Here is a 14887-nt window from a genome sequence, read left to right on the forward strand (position 1 = left end):
GTACTAATCTACCCCCTCCCACACCCGCGCCGACACCCAGAAAGGCTTCGGTCACGCCTTCGCCTCCGGGCCTAGGCAAGACCAGAGACACTGCTTCACACACCCCACCTTCAGGTCCGGTGAAGAAGCCAAGTAAGCCTTCCGGCGGCTCGGGCTCGAGCCAGCCTGCCAGCGGTGCCGAGAAACACACTTCGGCACCGAAAAAGAAGACGGCCTCCACCTCGACACCGAGCTCCGCACCTAAGCCCTCGGGGTCGAAACCCAGCTCTTCGGCACCGACGCCACCTTCGGTGCCGACCAAGCCACATAAGGCCACCGGCACCGACACTTCCAAGCCAAAGCACATCTCTGCACCAACCAAGAGACCGGAGGGTCCCAAGCCGGGTTCTAAACATCAAACCGGCACAGAAAAACCTAAAAAATCATCGGCCCGACGCCTTCAACAACCACGGACCAAATTACCTCACCAGAGTTATTTACACCGGATCCCTTTCAAAAAACTCTTACCAAAGATCCAAAAACTGGACATTTGACGCTCTCTACTAAAAAGACATTTGGAGAAGCCTGCTCTGCCTCCACCTCCTCCTCCAAAGAGGAAGGACTCTGCAACCTCTCCATTCAGAATACCTTCCCCTCCTCCTCCACCTCCTCCTCCTTCCCCACCTCCACCCCCACCTCATCGTTCTCTTACTCCATCTCCAGACGATGATGATCATGGGGACCCATATTATGATACAGGGGATGTGCCACAAGACCCCACCCCTACAGGATCTCCAGATCCATGGGACAATTACCATATATCCCAAACGTCCCACAAGACGATATTTACCCCTCTAGACCATCTCCACCTGAAGATTCACTAGGGTTTAACCATCTTCTGCAAAGAGCAGCACATTATCATGGGGTGGACATGCATAATGACCCTGTGGAGGAAGATTTCCTCCTAGACATATTCGATACTACACAGAGGTCCACCTCCATACTGCCCATGCTGAAAGGGGTGGTAAAGCATGCAGCAGAAGTTTTTAAAGACCCAGTGAGAGCCAGGGTCCTTAACCCACGTATCGAAAAGAAGTACAAACCTGCTCCCTCAGATCCCTCTTGCATCAGAGGACCAGCGCCACTAGATTCCTTAGTGGTCTCTACGGCACGTAAAAGGGCAAACTCACAAGCGTCAGGTGATGCACCACCACCTGACAAGGAATCAAAATTGCTAGATGCTTCAGGCAAACGCACAGCATCCCAGGCCGCCAACATATGACGTATAGCAAACACTCAGGCACTGCTGGCCAGATATGACAGGGCTCATTATGACGAATTAGAGAGCATAATGCAACATCTCCCTGAAAAATATTAAAGTAAAGCCGACGAGTTGATTCAAGAGGGTAAAACAATCACAAACACCTCTATACGTTGTGCCCTAGACGCAGCAGGCACAGCCTCCAGGGCCATTAACACCAGCGTCCTTCTCCGTCGTCATGCTTGGTTAAGAGTATCTGGGTTTAAACCAGAAGTACAAGCCTCTATCCTTAACCATCCCTTTGAACAGGAACATCTATTCGGGCCAAAGGTGGATGAGGCCTTAGAAAAGATAAAAAAGGACACGGATACAGCAAAATCCATGGGGGCCTTACAGTCTCACCCGCCCAGACGCTCCTTTCGCCGCTCATCCTTTCGGAGTGCATCCAGAGGCTACTCCTCAGACACAGCGTCCACATCGTACAAGTCCCCTACTTAGACCACCTTTACAAAAGGTTACCAAAGAGGCGGTTACAGGGGTAACAACAACAAGGGCAGAGGCAAAACAAACAACGCCCATTCTGCCACACCTACTACCCAATGACTCCCCATCCCCCCCAGCCCCCGCTCCCCCCAGACCATTCCACTCCAGTCGGAGGCAGACTCACAAATTTCCTTCATGTCTGGGAGACCATCACCTCAGACAAATGGGTGACCCAAATAATTCAGTCAGGATACTGCCTGGAATTAACATCTACCCCCCCCCCCCCCCCACATTCCACCCAGGCAACGCCCAATGTCACAAGAACATTCCACATTGCTAAAGCAGGAGGTAATCTCCCTCCTACAAGAACAGGCAATAGAACACGTTCCTGTCAATCAACAAAATTTGGGGGTTTACTCCCTATATTTCCTAATACCAAAAAGGGACGAGACTCTACGACCTATTCTAGATCTCCGGCCCCTAAACACATACATACACTCAGACCATTTTCACATGGTAACGCTTCAGCAGGTACTTCCGCTCCTCTCCCAGAACGACTTTCTCACCACACTGGACTTGAAAGACGTATACTTCCACATTCCAATACATCATGCTCACAGAAAGTACCTCAGATTTGTAGTGGACGGACAACACTACCAATTCAAAGTGCTCCTGTTCGGAGTCACAACAGCACCACGGGTATTCACCAAGTGCCTAGCAGTGGTGGCGGCACACCTCAGAAGACAGCACATTCACGTCTTCCCATACTTGGACGATTGGCTGATAAAAGCCACTTCATACAATCAATGTGTACACCACACCGCCACCACAATTCAACTACTTCACCAACTAGGCTTCACGGTGAACCACCAAAAGTCCCAGCTAACACCATCCCACATAAAAAAATACCTCGGTGCCACCATAGACACCTCAAAAGCAATAGCCTACCCCAATCCAGCCAGGATTGCAAGCATTCAGGCTTTACGACAAAAATTTGTACTTCAACACTCCCTTCCATCACGAGTGTTTATGCAATTGATACGGATGATGGCCTCTTGCATTTTCATAGTGCCTCACGCAAGACTCCAAAAGCGTCCACTCTAAGAGTGTTTAGCGCGCCAATGGAACCTTGGCCCAGGGGCAACTGACAGATCTGGTGTTGGTAGACGGTCGCACCCATCGCTCTCTGCAGTGGTGGAACACCACAAATCTTTCCAAAGGTCGACCGTTCCTGGACCCGGTTCCCCAAATAATACTAACAACGGACGCATCGCTCTCCGACTGGGGAGCTCATCTATTACACCTCACAGTGCAGGGCACATGGACGCCGCAACAAAAGTTACTCCATATCAACCATCTGGAGTTACTAGCTATCTTTCTAGCCCTGAAATCCTTTCAACCACGGATTTCAGGCAAGGCAGTCCTCATTCGCACAGACAACATGACGGCCATGTATTATATTCAAAAACAAGGCGGCACACACTCTCCACAGCTCTCTCAATTAGCACAGAGCATATGGAGATGGGCAATTCCCCACAAAATCTTTCTCCTAGCTCAACATGTCCCAGGAGTCCAAAACACCGTGGCAGATCTGCTCAGCAGACAGACACAACAGATCCACGAGTGGGAACTTCACCCACAGGTTCTTCATCCGTTCTTTCAAATGTGGGGGCATCCACAGATAGACCTCTTCGCCACCCACGAAAACACAAAATGCCCAAGCTTCGCCGCCAGATACCCACACCCATTGTCTAAAGGAAATGCGATATGGATGAACTGGTCAGGCAAATTTGTGTACGCTTTTCCACCTCTCCCACTCATTCCATTAGTGGTGCGAAAGCTACAACAGCACTCCCTCACACTGATCCTAGTAGCTCCAACGTGGGCCAGACAACCGTGGTACACCACGCTACTGGAACTCTCGGTAGTACCACACCAAACGCTACACCTCTCACCATGCCTCCTAACCCAGAACCATGGAGAGATCAGGCACCCTGACCCAGCGCAGCTCAACCTTGCGATCTTGCTCCTGAAATCCTAGAATTCGGGTACCTAAACATTCCCCCTGACTGTATGAACGTCATCAAAGAAGCTAGACGCCCTACCACTAGAGCCTGCTACGCTGCCAAGTGGAAGAGATTTGTTGTTTATTGCCATAACAACACAATCCTCTAGATGTGTTTATACAACACATCATATGCTACTTACTCCACCTACAAAGTTGTAATCTAGCCTATACAATTGCAGCTTACTTACAAAACAGGCAGCACCTATCACTTTTCAGAGTACCTGCCATTAGAGCCTTCATGGAAGGCCTCAAAAGAATAATTCCCCCCAGAGTACCGCCCTCACCTGTGTGGAACTTAAATATCGTGCTCACAAGGCTGATGGGGCCTCCAATCGAACCTTTGCATGAATGCGAACTGCAATTCCTCACATGGAAAACAGCTTTCCTTGTAGCAATCACTTCCCTTAGAAGGGTCAGTGAGATACAAGCACTTACCATACAAGAACCTTTTCTTCAAATGCACCAGAACAAGGTGGTTCTCCGTTCCAACCCAAAATTCCTACCTAAAGTCATTTCCCCTTTTCACCTAAACCAATCTGTAGAATTACCAGTATTTTTCTTGCAACCTCAGACCGTTGCAGAAAGGGCTCTGCACACGCTATATGTCAAACAAGCCTTACTTTACTATATCCAAAGAGCACAACCTTTCAGAAAGACCAAACAACTGTTTGTCTCTTTCTCTCCACCACACAAGGGCAACCCCATCTCAAAATCAGGGATAGCTAGATGGATTGTAAAATGCATCCAGATTTGCTACCACAAAGCAAAACAAACGCTTTCCGTTCCCCCTAAAGCCCATTCTACACGGAAGATAGGGGCTTCCATGGCTTTTCTAGGGAACATCCCCTAGATGATATCTGCAAAGCAGCTACATGGTCAACACCGCACACTTTCACTAAACACTATTGTGTAGATGTGCAAACCAAGCAACAAGCTAGTGTGGGCCAGGCTGTACTAAAAACACTATTTCAAACCACTGCAACAGATACCAGTGGTCGCCGCTAAGGTTGGGAACTGCTATATAGTCTATGCAAAAGTGTGTAATCTGCAGCTCGTATGCCTCGAACGGAATATGCTACTTACCAATATGCATCTGTTCTTGGCATGTAGAGCTGCAGATCTACACACGCCTCCCCGGCTACCTGTATCTGTTCCAGTCTCTCTTATTTAGATACAACACACATGGGTTTCTTCACTGTTATTACTACGCTCCATCTTTCCCTGTTGGCGAAAAACAATCTGCGGATGGAGCCGAAGTCCATGCGTAATACGATCCAAAGGAGGAGTCACCGACCTCGTGACTTCCAAAGACTTTCCAAGTGGAAAAGCGAACTGCAAACATCCGGGCCCAACACCAGATGGCGATCTATGCAAAAGTGTGTAGATCTGCAGCTCTACATGCCAAGAACTGGTTAGTAGCATATTCCTTTCCTAAGACATCATTAAGTATGTTTACATGACTGGTCCTATAATTGAATTTACATATAAAGTCAGTGTTCATCTAGGAGTGAGACAAGTACCATACATTAATTCATGTTATTACAAAGGTATACTGGTCCATGAAGGAAAGAGCAAACGTAAACAACAACATAACGGCCTCCCCACCCCACCCTCTCAATTTATCTTCCCAGCCAATTCCACATTCTCCAATCTGTCAATCTGATGCAATAAGAGTGTGAGCGGTCCCTGTACTCGAAATGAAGTAAGAGGCAACGTACAATGACGATGTCGGGTGAAAGAGGGAATGTCAAAGCCGTTGTTCTATCCCGGGTTTTCTCAAACACACGTCTTAGGATCAGTCTGTGTCTTCCCCTTGAGCTATAAATTGTTATAACATGGCATCCCATGCCACAGCTATGAGCTGTTAGTGTGGCCCATGATATTCCTCCCTCCATATCTCCAAGCCCTCAACTGAACCCCAGCGCCAAACCTCTTCCCGCCAGCCTGCCACTAGAGGCGCAGTGAAGGACTTCCAACAGTGTGTTATCAGACGCTTGGTGATGAGCAGCGCAAGGTCCACAAAGCGACTTGGGTCTAGTGGATAGTCCCAAGAAACAGTGTTCCACCGTGTCCCAGTGTGCGCTCCCCGTAAGGGACCTAAGTGATTGTCTGACATCCCCCCTGTAAGAAAGGTGAGTCGGGGACGACCACATCAGTAAATTCGCATCCTCAGTCTGCCACCTCCAACATGAGGGTTGGGCCTCAGGGAAGATTGTATGTAATCAAAAAGGTGTTAAATATGCTCTATGTAATAGTGAGAACTGAATGAATTTAAAACGTGTGTTGCAGGGTATCATGCTAGCATATTATAAAAGGTAACTCCATTCCTTGTCATGGAGTGCGTGACGAAGGTCTGTTTCACCTTGGGCCCTCAGAGGGACTAGTGAAATGTGTAAATGGGAGCGCAAGCCTTTGTAAAGCCACTCAACGAAATGTCTGTCAGTGCCCATCTCTTGTTCTGCCTGCACAAATGTGTGCGTGTGTCTGGTTCAGGTTCCGAAACCCGTTGTTGACCAATGCATTCAAATATATCATAAGACATTGGCATGCGTAAGAAAGAAGGCTCCTGGAAACTAGTTTAATTGCATAAAGTCCTAGTGGGACAGCAACAGTCCATCTTCAAAAAGGTCACCAACTGTGGTGATCCCTACCGCTTTCCATGATGTCAGTCTAGTGGACGTGAGAGTGCCCAGCGGGGTAGGCAGACCACAGAGAGGGATGTTTGGTGCGTAAGGCATTGTGTCATGCGTCTAACGGAGTGCATTCTTCTAGTATATTATAGCTTTATGTTGAAGTGGAGGAAGTTTTGGAGGGGGGGGGGCACGCACAACCCATGGTAATAAAGCCACCGGTGCGTAGCATGGGTTGTGAATAGCCAATTTCCTGTAAATGTATTCTTACCAACCAATTAGAGAGCCCACCGCCCACCATTTGTAATTGTAGTTTATGGAGACTAACGCATCCCATGCAGGTGCCCCAGATAAGGTGAAGGTAGAGGGAGTCGAATATCTTAAACACAGACCGAGGGATAATTATCGATGTTATCCAAATAATAAAATAGTTTAGGTAGCATTACCATTTTGGAAAGGACCAAATGACCTGTTACGGAGAGGGGTAGCGTAACCCAGAATTCCACCTGTGCACGGACCAATGAGATGACTTTAAGTAAATTCTCATCCAGTAGATCCGTGGGTGATCTGTAGACCTGAATGCCCAAATTCCGGAATGTGTGGTGTGCAACTGGTACGGTCTGTGCGCTCATGGTGATTGTGTCTTTGGGCATATTGGTGCGGAATTAAATTTAAAAAACGTGGGATTTAGCATGGTTGACTTGGAGGCCAGATCATTCTCCAAATGTATGGAGTATGGTAGAGACCGGTGTGAGGTCTATGTTGAGGTCCCGAATGTAAACAAGCTTGTTCTCTGCGTATAAGAAAACTGCATGAGGCGGGCCCTCTTGGAATGCACCAGTGATCTACCTCCTATCTGAGTTTCTGTGCCAGGTGTTCCATTGCCAGCACGAATAATAGGGGTGACAGCTAACATATTTGTCATGTACCTCAGGAGATCGTCTATTATTCGGATATGTGTGCACATTTTGATTCTCACTGTGGGATTGACATAGAGTAGTTAAATCCAATTAATAAAGGCGAGAGGGATGTTGAATTTTTGCAGAACTGAAAACGTATATTTCCAGTCTGAGGAATCAAAACCCTGTTGGAGGTCCAGTGAGAGGCAACCAGCGTCAGGAAATGGATCATGTGCTGTTTCCATCACCTGACATAGGCATCTGATGCATAGCGAGGCGCTCCGGCTCGGGACAAACCCACATTGGTCAATGTGGACTAGGTCAAAAAGCAAATAGAGTAAGTAGCCTTTGGGCCTGCACTTGGCTGAGGATTTTATACTTGGGGGTTAAAAGGGAGAGCGGTCTGTACAAAGATAATCTCCCAAAGCAAAGTAAGAGGGTTTTTTTTATATATATATATGTTTGGTAGCAAAAGTAATAGAATTTACTTTGTGTCACTTAGATGGAATGTTTACACAGGAAATAGCAAACAAAAAATGGCATGTGCCTATTACAAAATGTCATTTAGAGCCAAATGCGGAACAAGTTTGATCTTCACAGATCATCCCTCTTCGGTTAGCTACAGCTGAGACACACCATTTCCCTTAACTAGAAGACCTGTTAGTTGGAAAAAATGGATAGGCTGTGTCTGATGGCTGGACCTTAGATAATGAGATTCAAGAAGGTGGCCCTTTCTTACCCTGGCTTACATACTCTGGCATTCCTTACTAGGACGGGGCATGTTAATTGCAGTAGCATGCATTTAATTTCTATCTGCGGTTAATGCCTTATTGTATTTTAGCAATGTAGAAAGGTCCATGCTACTTCTGCTGCAGAGGTTGGCGGAATTTAGTGCAACCTCTGAACTAAGCACCAACTGGGAAAAATCTAAATTGTTTCCATAGGGAGGTGTTTTGCAGCTGGGGAAGCTGTTACTCCCAGACCTAAAAATCCATTTTGAATAACGTGGATGAGTTCCTTGAGGGATAGCAGAGATGATATTCTACTTTTTAACAACACTCCCACTCTCTGTTGTGGCCCAGGTTGCATAAGCAAAGATGGTGTTCTTAACCAAGTGTCTTTATGTTCTTCAAAGAAAAATCTGCCATCACTCCACTCTAATCTCGCGAAGGATCTAGACCAGCTTCTGAAGTTTTTAATGTGGGTGGGAAAGTAACGAACGGTACAATTATGATTTTTGAAGTAGCTTTATGAGAAGGGTGGCTTTGGTCTACCTGTTGTGGAAATGTACTAGATCACTGCAGAAGTGCAACATACAGTAAAATGGCTTCAGAGGGGAACACATGGAGGGAAATGGTTATTTGAGAGAAGACGGAGACGAGAACCCTTAAAAGGCTACTATGAGTAGCAGTATACTGAGTTTCCTTCTTTGATACGACTGGTTGGTAAAATGTGGCATCACTATGAAAGTGATAATGAAAAGATAGCTCTTTGCATTAGCAATGCAAGTGTGTTGTCCGTCTGTTGCCATTCAAAAAAACAAGCTTGGACTAAGCAGTAGGTCTGGCGTTGGGATGCCATCCTTTTGGCTTTGTCAGTGCTTGTTTTGTTGTCATGGCTTCTATCAAAGTTTGTAGTATGTGTGGCTTTAGGTACACATGCTCTGCATACTCCTGCCGTCTAGTATTGGCTTGGACATAACTTGTTTTTCTTCTAAGAAGCTTTGTTGTGTCACTGGAAGTGCTGAGACTACTGTATGGGCACCAACTCCACCTTTAATTTTTTTTCATCGCCTTCTGTTTCGGACATGTGCTGCAATAGTTTTGAAATGGAAGTAATCCTCGCAACTTTTGAAGACTAACTGTTTCAGATGAGCGACTTATAATCACTGCGCAAACAAACTTTATTTGAAGGTTCTCCCAATGCGAACACCATTCTACTTCCAGCAACTGTTTCACTTTGACTCCCAGTGTCCCTCGCTTTGGTCTGAACTCGGTTGAGGCTTCTTGATCTCTGTAGATCTTAACCTGGAGAATGCAGATAAGATGGAAGGTGGGATGTGAGTCGGGTGGAACACATCCCTTTCCAATTCTGTCTATGGTGCAATGCAAAGTACTCGTGGGTGGAATACCGCCTCTGGCATAAACATTAGTAACCTACTCCGACACCACATTTGGCTTCGCGTCTTCGGGTCAAACCAGAGGTTCAGCAGCACCTGAAAATCCCGCTTGATGAGGCACACCTTTGTGGACCCCAATTGAGTTGGATGTTTGAAAGTGCATGGGCTCCTTGCAGTTCGCCATTCCATTGTGCACCTTTCATAGGTAGCCACTCAGAAACAGAAACCAGACAGTTCCTTTTGGGTAGGCACAAACCTAGTTTCACCAATTGCAAGCTTTTTATGAGTCCCAGGTAGGCATAGAATACTCAAGCAGTGGTTAAGAGTCATGGGAGACTCCAGTATTACCACCGTTGTTGGGGGTAAATAACCTCAGATTAGAGGGTGTTAGCAGTAGTTAAGCAGGACTACTTCTTAGAATTCCACACCCCCAAAATTCCATCAAGCCAACACATCTTCTGCCAAAACCACCTCACATTTCTAGAGGATGAATTCAAAATATGCCTGCAACAGGGTGCAATACAGCTCATGCCCACACATCACCAGGGAAAAGATGTTTGCTTGCTGTGCTTCCTCATTCCAAAGAAGGAAAGTTCCCTTTGGCCCATCTTAGATGTTAGGCCACAGAATCAGTATATTTTGTCTGATGACTTCCATATGACAACCACCGTGCCTTCCAGGGCTTTATCAAGTGCCTAATGCTGATGGCCGCTCTTCTACATAGAGCGGGCATCTTTCGTACCTCTACGACTGGCTAATGAAGAGCATCAGCAGGCAACCATACTTAGCTCGCACCCAGGCAGCTCTAACCCTGCTCCACAATCTAGGGGGCACGATAAATGCAAAAATGCCCCACTTCCAGCCCAATAAATCCAACCTTTTCTGAGCTTGATCTTAAATGATGTTATACGAAAAACATATCCTAACCGGCAGAACTCCACACACAAGTCCTCCAGTGGTATTTACAGTGGTGGGGAATTCCAACCATCGGCCTTTTTGCCACCTCAGCAAACACAAAATGCCTAACCTTCGCCTCTGGATACCCACACTAACAGTCCATGGGCAATGCACTACGGATGAATTGGTAAGGGATATTTGTCGGCTGAAAGCCCTGAGAGTAAATACGTTTTTTAAAATCTTTTTTCTTGGCTAATGTCCGATTATAATTAAGCATTATATGGTTTAGAACACTCCACAGAATCCCACAGATGCCAAGAAGAAGCAGGATCTATACCTATGACTTGGTTATGCCCAAACATAAAGGAAGTGGTGCTGGTTAAACTTTATTCACTTACTCTTACCTCAAGTAATGTGTTTGGAGTGGGCCCAAACAAGCATTGGCATAGCCAATAGGTCTCGCCTTTGGGACCATATAAGTGTTTAGCCATGCAACAGTTGCATAACTAAATACTTATAAATTCCCAAAAGCGAGACCTATTGGCTATGCAAAGCGGCCGCGAAAGTGAAAGTATTCGCGGTAAAGCGCGGCACGCGCGCCCGCGCACTTGCGTTGTAACTCTAGGCTGGCCTGGTAGCACTTTTTGGAGCCCTCACAATAAGTCTCGCCAGACCAGGAAAGTCTCTCCTGCAAAGAGATTGGTCCAAGGCCATGTGCCGCTCTGAAAACAATACACAAGGATTTGAACAAGACTCTTTCCTTTATGGGAAGCCAATGGAGCTCTTGTAGCGCTAGCGTGGTTGAGGAGCAGCGTTTCCTGTTCAGTGCTAATTTGGCTGCCATAGACTGGACTCTCTGCAGGCTCTGATAGATGTAAAGAGGAGCTCCCAAATATAGGGAATTGCAGTAGTCCAGCCTACTCAGGATAATGCCGCGTACCACCAGAGGTCTATCCCCCATGGGCAAAAGAGGCAGAATCTGTCGTAGAGCTTTCAGAAGGGCAAAACGCACCCCAATTGTTTTTTTTGGCTTGGGAAGCCATTTGAAGATTATCATCAAACGTGACCCCCAGATTCCGCACCGTTGTCACAGGGACAATGGGCTCAGATTCTGGGGTCATTTTGAGGTCAAATGGCATGTCCCGTACTCCCGTCGAGGGGCAGTAGATCACCTCTGTCTTTCCTCCATTAAATTGCAGGGAGTTCGATGTCCGATACATACATTTCTGAAAGCTGTCCAAGGTCAGTGCACCCTTTCCCTCCAGTGAGAACACCAGTTGAGTGTCGTCAGCGTAGTTGATCAAGTCAATCCCATGCGACTTGATAATAGGGATTAATGGCTGCAAGTAAATATTGAAGAGGATGGGGCTAATGGCCGATCCCTGAGGGACCCCATGCTCCACCACGTCCTACCAGAGGTGAAAGGGGACAGGGAAACCACCTGTTGTCTCCCTGTGAGATAGGATTGTATCCATCTCAGGGCGCGGCCCTTAACTCCCAGACGCTCTAATCTACTCAGCAAAATTCGGTGGTTAACCGTGTCGAACGCGGCTGACATATCTAAAAGGACCAGTATCGACGAGAGGCCTCTGTCAGCCCGCATCCGCGAGTTGTCTAACACGGTGACCAGAGCAGTCTTCGTCCCATGGCCTGGCCGGAAACCAAACTGGTCCTTGTCCAGAAGATGAGACTCTTCCAGATACCCTGAGAGAAATCTACTCACTACCTTTTCGAGAATTTTTATGGGAAAAGGCACCAAAGAGATGGGTCTAAAGCTAGTAGGATCTCCCGGGTCCAAGGAGGGCTTCTTTAATAATGGGGTAACCACTGCCTGCTTCCAGGCTTCTGGCACCACCCCTTCCTCCAAGGATTGGCAGCATATCTGCCACATCCGAGGGAACAACGCCTGCGCGTGCTCTTTCCAGATCTTGTTAGGGAGCGGGTCTAACGGAGACCCTGACCTAACATTCTGTGCACAGCTATTAAACAATTCCTCTGTGAGGGGTGTGAAGTGCTCCAGAGAAGTTTCCGCCCGGGGTTCCTCCATTGGTAAGTGTCCCTGAGTATTTTGGAGGGTGGGGTCACGCGATGTTAGCCCCCCTACAATTTTTGAGATTTTCTCCTCAAAATGGGTGGCAATTTTGTCACATAGCGCCTGTGAGGCGACCACTTTGTTTCCCAGGCTAGCCGGGGGTGGAGAGGTCTCTAACGATCTTAAAGAGAGCTCTGGCACTATTTGGTGCTGACAGGATAGTATTAGTATAAAAGTCCGCCTTGGCCTTAGCAATCCGCTCTTTATACTGAGCTAACACCCTTCTAAGAACTGCTTTGTCATGCTCAGCATAGTGCCTATGCCATTTCCTCTCTGCCTGCCGGCAGGAACTGCGTATAGTTTTCAGCTCCTCGGTGAACCAAGGTGCGGAATGTTTTTTCCTGACCTTCAGGCGTTTCAGAGGCACATGCTGATCTAGCATTTCGTGGATGTAGTTATGATACAGGCGATAGTTCGTACCTACTGACTCGTGAGGGTCAAAAGATGGCAGATTTTGGAAGAGTGGCCATCGGCGCGCCCGCTGTGCGCGTGCTCTGCGCGCTTGCATGGCCCCTCCTCAAATAGTGGAGCAGATGCAGGGGGTTCAACCACTAGAGAGCCAACAAAAATGGCGACGCTCTGGTGGCAACCGGAAGTGAGGAAATGCTCTTTCCTACCGGAAGTGGGGATAATTCCTGTTCTCTGTCCCTCTGTTCCTCGCAAAATGCGAGAGTGAAGAGAAATTTTATGGGGCGGCTAAGAGCAACTCTGGAAAAAGCCTACTGCAATTCCCTGGATCCCCTCCCTTCAACTCACACAGATCCCCCAGTAATAAAACAGAACCAAATAAAATAAAAGGCGCTCGCGTATCGCCTAAACAGTCAGAAGCACACCGTGACACAAATACAGTTAAAAGCAGTCCTGCTATGCTGACAATATTTGTACTATGCGTTTTCCTGCTTGTTGTGGCATATATACTGTATGTTAGGGCATGTTAGTTAAAAATAAATATTTTAAACTGTTTCGTGTCTCCGTCAGATCTTATTGTGGACGAGTACAAGAGAGTGAGATAAAAGGTGTCTTGTTACTGCCATTCCTGAGAGATCTGGGAGCGTTGCTTTCTGGGGTGTCTAATCATTTGTGTCGCTGTGAGGGAGTAGAAAAGCATGTGTGACACTATAACTAGTCTGTCCTGGGTTCGTGGGTACTAAGGTGGTGGGAAGACTCAGTCCTTATACACCAAGGTCCCATTTCCTGCGCATAGTTCTGTATTTGTGCAGAACCCCTGCAACACAAGTGGATCAGTGGAGAACTTGCTCAAATAAAACGCATCCACTCTAATGTGCAGTAACTGGAACAATTCAAAGACTTATCAGAAGATATCATACAGAAGGCTAGCATATATCAATCAAGAGGGCCAAAAAGGCTTACGTTGCAAAACGCATCAAAGAGAAACCAAAACAGTTGACGATTTTCTTTAATATTTACCATGAGGAGTGTGGCCAGCAAATGGCCAACAGCTGGAGAAATGCCGTAGCTACCTCCAGTCACCAGGTAATGCTACAAAAATCAATTTTATTGGGCAGTGTCCAGTCCTTATGCTGCACTGAACACTTACCCATAACGGTGAGGGTACATAGGAGTGCACCCAGGGGTTGTCTTCACATCTGGGATGGTGTCCTGGGTCTTGTAGACTCGAGTCACATATGTGACAACCCCAAGTTCTTTGGTGAGGGCATGAGCTCTTGTGAAGCAGCCGGGTCATGATGCACCCAAGCCGGGTTTCCAAAGGCCATACCCCCTGAATGGATCCACAGAGTACACAGAAGGCACCGTGGACCGAGACAGGAAAAGACAAGATGGTTCAGTGATGAGCGACGTCCCAGATTACACCAGCCTGATTTGTGAAAGTTTAGTTGGAAGAGGACTGGCTTACACTGGAACCTTGTTAATTTTCACTGAGGCCTCTGCCTCATGGGACTGGGATACAGGCTGCTCCAACCAGAAAGTGAAGTAGAGCCCACCTGAACAGAGCAGAATAAATCAGGCCCCCTCAACATCAGACTGCTACAGAAAGGGCAGGGATGATTTCCATAGCTAAGGCTATGTAAAATATTGCAACTCCTATAATCCACAAAGCAAAATGGAGCCCCCCCCTAAACAGAGCAGAAACAATCAGACCACCCCAACATCGGATGGCTACAGAAAGGACAGATATGATTGCCATAGTTGAGACCATGTAATGTAGTTATAAGAGTTGCGACTCATATTTACTGACTAAAGATGTGATGACTGGTTGTGAAGAGACGGAGGTGCGAGAGGGAGGGAAAATATGGAGCGCTAACTACAGAATAGTTATAGTAAGGTGGCTGGCAATTGGGCTGTGAACTACATGTCAATGCTATGTTAACATTGATCAGGGTCATGTAGGCCAGGTATTGATAAGAGCTCTTCCTATGCTATAATCTCTGCTACTCGGAATTTCGCTGACTCGGGGGGTATCGAATGCAAAAGTTCAT

General features: G+C 47.1%; 1 protein-coding gene across 2 annotated transcripts in view; it reads left to right on the forward strand.

The window, feature by feature from the left end:
• The window catches only part of MTM1 (myotubularin 1), a 431918-nt gene that overhangs the window by 218153 nt on the left and 198878 nt on the right, over positions 1 to 14887 (forward strand). The gene's annotated exons all lie outside the window — the stretch shown is intronic.

The sequence above is a fragment of the Triturus cristatus genome, chromosome 5_2 (assembly GCF_964204655.1).
Source record: "Triturus cristatus chromosome 5_2, aTriCri1.1, whole genome shotgun sequence".
Taxonomy (NCBI): Eukaryota; Metazoa; Chordata; class Amphibia; order Caudata; family Salamandridae; genus Triturus; species Triturus cristatus.